The sequence below is a fragment of the Nicotiana attenuata genome, chromosome 6 (assembly GCF_001879085.1).
Source record: "Nicotiana attenuata strain UT chromosome 6, NIATTr2, whole genome shotgun sequence".
Classification (NCBI taxonomy): Eukaryota; Viridiplantae; Streptophyta; class Magnoliopsida; order Solanales; family Solanaceae; genus Nicotiana; species Nicotiana attenuata.
The window spans coordinates 7,719,113-7,727,070 of record NC_031994.1 but is presented as its reverse complement, the minus strand read 5'-3'; positions in this window follow the sequence as shown (position 1 = coordinate 7,727,070).

The window sequence follows — 7,958 nt, the reverse complement described above, 5'->3', positions numbered from 1 at the left end:
GATTTTGAGGTTGATTCGTTGTTTTTGATGTTATTTTGGCGATTTGATCGCACGAGTGAGTCCATAGGATGCTATTGAGGTGGTGTGCATATTTAGTTTGGAGCCCCGAGGGCTCGGGTGAGTTTTGGATAGGTGTCTGATTGTATTTTTGCATTTTTGAAAAAAATCTGGTATCTCTGATCTGCAGGCTTCGCATTTGCGAAGCCATTACTCGCAAATGCGAAGGTCCAGGGTTCGGAAATGTGAGACCTTTTTCGCAAATGCGAAGGTCCCCAGATAGGCCTGAGTCCGCAAATGCGAACAAGAGTTCGCAATTCCCATATCTGCGGCCCAGCAATTGTCATACTTAGTCGAATTTTAGTCCATTATTCACCCCACTTTCAAAATACAACTCCTTAGGCGATTTTTCAAGAACAAGTTTCATCCCAAATCATTTGTAAGTCGATTTTTACTTAATTCTTTCACTCATTAACATCATTTAACATGTTTTCCACTTAGAATCAATGATTTTCATGGGTGAAATTGGGGGTTTTGGGTAGAACCTAGGGTTTTTAAAAATTGGGGATTTGGACCTCAATTTGAGGTCCGATTTCAAAACAAATTACATATTTGAGTTTGTGGGGGGAATGGGTAACCGGGTTTTGGTTCGAACTTTGGGTTTTGACCACGTCGTCCCGGGGGCGATTTTGGAATTTTTGGGAAAAACTTGGGAAATTCATTTTTATGCATTCAAATTGATTCATTTAGTGCTTAGTAAAGTAATTGAGTAATTTGTGGCTAGATTCGAGCGGATTGGAGGTGGAATCACGGGGTAAAGCTATAGTTGAGGCTTGAGTTGAGTTCAAAGCATCGAGGTAAGTGTTTGGTTTAACCCTAGCTTGAGGGATTAGGAGTTGAGTCATAATTGCTACTTGTTTGTGTTGAGTACGACGTATGGGCATGGTGACGAGTATCCATGCGTCGGTGTCAAGCATGACCGTGAGTCTTAATTTGATAATTGTGTACCCTTGTTTGATCCTATGAACGTTATGATTAAGTATTGGTATTAGTTGTGCCAGGAAGAAGTTGAATAGGATTGGTTATAGCTGACTCTCCCTTGTCGGGATGTTTGACTTGTTGTTATAGTTCCCTTGCCAGGAAAGAGTATTAATTTGATTGTTCCCTTGCCGGGATTGTATTGTGTATTGTGTTGAAAGTAAAGGGAGCGGGTGGTACGCCTACCACAAGTGATATTGAAATGGGATCGGGTGGTACGCCTACCACAAGTGATATTGAAATGGGATCGGGTGGTACGCCTACCACAAGTGATATTGAAATGGGATCGGGTGGTACGCCTACCACAAGTGATATTGAAATGGGATCGGGTGGTACGCCTACCACGAGTGATATTGAAATGGGAGCGGGTGGTACGTACGCCTACCACGAGTGATATTGAAATGGGAGCGGTTGGTACGCCTACCACGAGATATTGAAAAATGGGATCGGGTTGCACGCCTGCAACAAGATGAGTTGAATATGAAAGTTGTCTTATCTTTTCATTTTTGTTAGGAGTTAAACTGTAGATGTACGTACCATTATTCCTGATATTTGTTTCTATCGGTTACCCCTGAAGCATGCTCCCTTTCCTAGCTTAAATTGTTATTTTCTTGCTATTTTTCCGTTGTACTTGTATATATATCTGCACAGGTTTATCTGGAGTCTGGTCCTAGCCTCGTCACTACCTCGCCGGGGTTAGGCCAGACACTTACCAGCACATGGGGTCAGTTGTGCTGATGCTACACTCTGTGCTATTTGCACAGGTCTAGGTTTCGAGCAGCAGCAACAGCATTAGTACGGGAGCAGGCCTTCAGTCCGGTGAGACCCGAGGTAGCCTTGCAGGCATCCGCAAGCCCGACGTCTCCCTTATTCTTTCTTTTTTTAGCTGTTGCCTCATTGTATTCGAGACAAACAACTTATGTTTTCTTTCAGACGTTTGTGTTTAGTATTTCTTAGCAGTTCGTGAGTATTGTGACACCCGTCTTGGGTAGAGGATTATATTGACTATTCCGCATGTTGATTCAGTTTCTATAATTAAGACTTCCGCTACTATTTAATTTCATTGTTTTTATATTGTTGCCATAAATTGTTAAAAAGGAATTATGTTGTAAACGGAAAGTAATTAAAAATTTGACCTGCCTAGCTTCTACGACTAGGCACCATCACGATTCCCGAGGGTGGGAAATCCGGGTCGTGACAGGGAACTCGAGCAAGGGCTGCACCACAATAAACATCGATAAGAAAAGGGAAGATAAAGCATAAAATCAATGTTTAAAGGGAGTTGTACTTACGTGACACACTCCACCTCTCGGGGAACGACCTCCACTCGTCAAGTACCAGGTCGGCAGTCCTCATGCGGATAAAACGTCCTTGCCAACCTTGATCCTGGTCCTCGTCGATGCTCGAGAATGGGGCTTTTATGGTCCGGCGTACAAGCTTTATCAGTCCCCCTCAGAAGATTCGGGGACTGTACAAGCGGAGTAGATGGTCGATGGTGAACGAGCATCCATCGATTTTGTTCACAAAGAATCGGAGGAGGATTACGATCCTCCACAAAGATGGATGAATTTGGCCAAGGCATACATTATACCTTCTGTAGAAGTCTAAGATGACCGGGTCCACCGGGCCTAATGTAAAGGGATAAGTGTAAACACTTAGATATCCATAGACATGGGTAATAATGGCCTCCTCGGAGTCGGGGACCACTATGCCTTTGTCGGCTAGTTGTACTCTTTCCGCACCGAGGGGAGGACCTCTTAGGTAATTGATCAAATGTATCTCGAGGCCTCCTCGCCCCGACCCTGTACCGAAGAAGGCTTCTCAACCTTGAAGTCGTCAGTGACCAAACAGCCCCCGGGAATGAGCATTTCAAGGGGGGCTCTTCCGCTAGTTCATCAACAACCACTTCAGGGCGGTCTCCTCGACCTCAACGGTCTGCCGCGAAGAAGAAGGGGCATCCTTTTGAGGAACATATTTTAAGGTTTTTGCCATTGTTATGAAGGAAAAGCTTGGAAAAGATGGAGAAAGATTGAAAGTTAAATGTTCAGACTTGTTGGCTTGAGTAGGAGATGAGTAAATCTTTTTGCAAAATACTGAAAAACCTTGATTAATGGAGGTAAAAATGCTAGAGAGTATTGAAATCCTAAGGGTACGAGGATAGAAGGTTTAACGTGAAGTAAAAAATGAACGGGGAGGGGGGGGGGCATTTATAGGGGTTCAACAACGTTTCATGTTCAGGGACAATCGACCGACGACTGACACGCATTTAATACCATTAAGACGTGACTAGCGAGACGTTTCGGGTGTTTTATCGTTTCTGCCACGACGTATCAAAAAATGAATTGGGAGCTCATGCCGTTTCTCGACATTTACTCTCCGAGAAACGAGGGAACTTTCTATGTACGGGTAAAACTAGGCTCATGGTACACCCCGGTCTCCGATAAGATAAGCCAAGCTCGAGACATAATGACAAAGAACCGAAATCTAGGCAAGGGTCTCATCGAGTCAGAATCCGGGGGCATGACGCCCACCCTCGAGAATATCGAGGTCATGGTCCGGGATCGGTGAAAGAAAATTAGACACTCAGGAGCACATCACCACCTATACAACGGGGTGAAAGAAAACGGCTTTGCTCAATATGAGATTGAGTTGGTTTTGATGAAAAAGTTTAGAGAAATCCTCACGAAGGGGGACTTGACATGGTACTCACTATTACCCAAACACTCAATAGATTCCTTTGAGATGCTCGTAGATTCTTTCTTCAAGGCCCATGCCAGGGCTAGGAAGGTCCAGGCCCGGAAGGCGGACATATTCAGAATTTTGCAAGGAGAGTCTGAGTTGTTGCGTGACTTCGTGATCAGGTTTCAGAAAGAAAGGATGTTGTTACCAGTTGTTCCAGATGAATGGACAACTGAGGCATTCACTAAATGGTTGAACTCGAGGGATCCGACGCCTCTCGGAAACTGAAAGAAAGCCTGCTCGAGTTCCAAGCAACTACTTGGGCGGATGTCCATAACCGTTATGACTCAAAAATAAGGATAGAAGATGATCAGCTAGGTTCCCGGTGTTAACTAATGGTCAGGATTGAGAAAAGAACAGGGATAAATCAAAGGATGATTTTGATGCAGATCGACGGTCTTCTAAGGGTCGTCTATTGTCTTACGAGAGGGACGAAAGATGCAACAATTTATGGTGTGAATATCATGGGATTAATGCCACAACCGAGACAACACAGAGCCCTCGAAGATAGGGGAAGACCCTCATCGACTAACTATCGATATGATTTTCTATGGGTACGAGATCAACGGTATAACCTTCTCGGTAGCAAAAAAGACAAAGCTGTCGGTGACTCATAGCAAAAGACTCTAGGAAGTCGCTGAAGACAACATCACCTTCACAGAAGAAGACACCGATGGACTCCTTCTGCCGCACAGTGATGCCCTGGCACTTAGCTAAGATCGAGATCACGGTGGTTATATGAACCTTATTGTGTTCCTTGATCCTCTTATACCTATCCTTCATCTGGGCACACTTTTCCTCAGCAACAACGACTTCTTCAACTTTGGAATTCAAGGTTGCCTCCAAGTTATTTACTCTTTCAATGGAGGCAGACTCGCGTTCGATAGTAGCAATCACCACATCTTGAACTTCAGACCACTTAGCCTTAGCTTCTTGGAATTGAACATTTAATTGAGAAGCTTCTTAACTAGGGGCAATTACTTCCTACTCGCTAAGCTGCAGCCGTGCCTCATGATCACTCGCCTCAGCAGCTTTCGCTTCTAGCACCGGGAGGCGCGCCACAAGTTAATTATCGGCTAACAGCTGATCCCGCTCGGACTTGAGTCCTTCTATATCAAGGATCAATTTCTGAAGGCCCTCGGAAGTGAAGAAGTTGGCCTGTAAAGAAAATATCTAAGTTAGAAACCTTGTCATAACAAGTCAAGAAGAAGCAAGCAGCAAAAAGGACAAGTACAATACCGTTACTGCGTTGAGCATGGCAATTTTACCATGCACTCCCCCGACAGAGAGTGTATTTTCTTCTTATCTTTCTCTGAAGCCAGCGACTTCAGATAATTGGCAAGTTCCACTGGCCTGGACAACAGATAGCACTCAGTTGACACTGAGAGAGAGACACTCATCCTTTTCTAGGGATCTGCAGAAGGGGGCTAGTAGTTGTGCCCCAAATTCCCGTGGTCTGGAGACTGGGAGGAGGGGCATCCTCTTCTCGGGCGTCTGCGATCGGTGGGGGAGATGTAGCAGTTGTTGGTGATGAAGGTATGACTGGCGTGGAAGGAGATGAACCTGATGGTGTTGTATGTTGAGAAGCAACTGCGGTAAAGGTAGTGTTGTTTGTTGGTTGCTCACCAACCGAAGACGGAAAGGGCCCAATATTCGGACTCATAGTACCAGGAGCAGCAACTGGGACCGAAAAGGGAGAATTGGCATTCTCCACTAAGTCAAATTCTCCCTAGAGCGCTCGGGCATCGTCCTCGGTTGGGGTTCTAAGCTCTTCAGACCGAGCATTCTATTGAGCTAATGAAGGTTGTTGTCTTCTTTGCAGGGAAGCCTCTTCATCATTGGCTTGCCCATCATCGTTAATAACCATAGTGGCTGGGGATGGCTCGGGAGCATCTTTCTTCACTTTTTCATTCTTACCCTCGGCCGAGGAAGAATGCCACCTTTTTGGTTGCTTGTTCTCCGGTCGGGGACTCTGAGAGGAAGAACTTGCACCGGAAGCAGACCCGAGGGCACCTATTCGGGTGAGAACCTCCTTCAAAAACCTCGCAGCCTCTGCGGGATCGACCAAAACATCCTCCTCAGGGATAGAAACAGACCCCCGCGGGAGACCTGAATCCAAAAAAAAGGTGGGGTTAGCCAATTTTCCTATGCACAAAGATAGAATGAAGGCAAAATCAGTTTACTGTGATTCTTGGCCCTCCAACCGTACTCGGGGGCCAACACTTTCCGCCGACGGGCCTCAGGCGTGGTTATGTCCAAAATTTTCTAAACCCACCGGTCCAAGCCTTCAATCCTTGGTGGAGTCCACAAGTTACTAAGATAATGAATGGAGAAGGGTTAGCAATGACATGAAACAACCTTTTTTTAGAAAAAGAGATGGACTTTGAACTTACGTGAATGAGTCCAAAACTCAGGAAGGATGGAGTTGTGGCCGGGATGATATCCCTGGTGGAAATGACGATAAACCGCTCTATCCATCCACGATCATTATCGTCATCCATGCTGATAAGCAATGCATGATGGCCACACTTGCTGAAATTTATTACTCCCCCGCGAAAGATCTTGGGTGAGTAGAGGTTCATCATATGAGCCAAGGTGAGGGGCTCCTTCGTTTCATGGCACAGCCGCCGCAGACAAGCCACGGTTCGCCACACCAAAAGGCCCACCTGTGCCAAATAAACCTGGTACCGGTGGAAAATTACGGGATCAAGTACCCTTCTCAAAGAAAACGGTCTAAGAGTGAATGGATACTTGTAAACATACGTAAACCCCTTCTTAGTAAAGGTCACTCGCTCCACTAGATCGGGATTAATAATGTTTAAGGCGTGGTAGTCATAGTCCTCCTTCATGGCAAGAATACTGGAATGGCGAAGTATTTGCCAACAACCTAAGTGTGAGAGTTTGACGTAGAGAACTTATCTTCGAAGTCCTTGGCTGTGTTGAGACGTGTGGGGATAATGGTGCTTATCGTAAGAGGATCGACATCAATATCGGCCTCTTTATCTTTTCTCCTCTTCGGGCCCCCCACCGAAGAGAAGATCGGAGTTCTTGAAAGAATTAGTGTAAGAAGCCATAATCAGCAGAAGGTGATAGGAGTTTTTTGAAGAAGATCAAAGAAAGGTGGAAGCAGAAAGAAGGTTAATGTAGAGAAGTTGAGAAGAGTTTATGAAACTGGTAGAAGTGAAAGAAGAAGAATGAGGCGTATAAGTAAAGGAATAGGCGGCTAAAATCGTGGCCCTGATTATCTCGAGAACTGATAAAAATATTACTAAATAATGGAGTAACACGTCTCCGGGATATTAAATGCGAGGAGACGTGCGTCTTATCAAGCGTCAGAAACTTTTCAGATAGGTTCAGAAAATTTTCTGCCAAGAAAGGGATCTTCACCAACTTCCCGGTGACACAAAGATCTGCCACGGGAAAGCAGGGGGACTATCTGTATAGGGTAAATTTGGTGCATATTAAATGCTCGAATGACAGAGTAACACGTGGAATTGAGGGCATACAGAAGATGAAGCAAGTGAAAACCAAGACCGCGGACAACAACTTCGGCTGGCACCGGGTAGATCCCGAAGGGAACATAATCAATGAGAGCAAGCAAATACTTGTCACCAGATGATATTCAATGAAGAATATTCCTCAATATTAAATACGCAACTGTTATAGAGAATTTTGGCATTGATGGCCTGCCGTTACATATTCATCAATGGCCCCCACTATTATCATTTAAGAGGGATTTAATCCTAGGACCTTGTTCCCTAGGTATAATTATAAATAGTGGCTTCAACGACCATTGAAAGACACAAAAAATTCTGACAAACTTATGCTACACACTATTTCTAGCTAAATAATATTTTATTTTCTGTCTAACGTTATTCTTGTTGCTGCCTTCGGAAGCCTTGCTCTTGGAACCGAGCTATATGTTATTTTATCTCGATTTCAATGCTAAGTCTTGTATTTCATTTAATTTATTTATCATTTTAGGATCAAATCGATCCGCTTGTCTATAAATTATGTTATAAATTTAACTGTACCATTTTACGGGTAAACAAATACAACAATAATGGAAAAGAAAAACGATAGCGTAAAAGCCATGAAAATAAAACAGTAATAACAACAAGTAAATATGTGACCAAAACGAAATAACCAACAGATAGTAATAGGAACCAAAGAATAAGAAAATA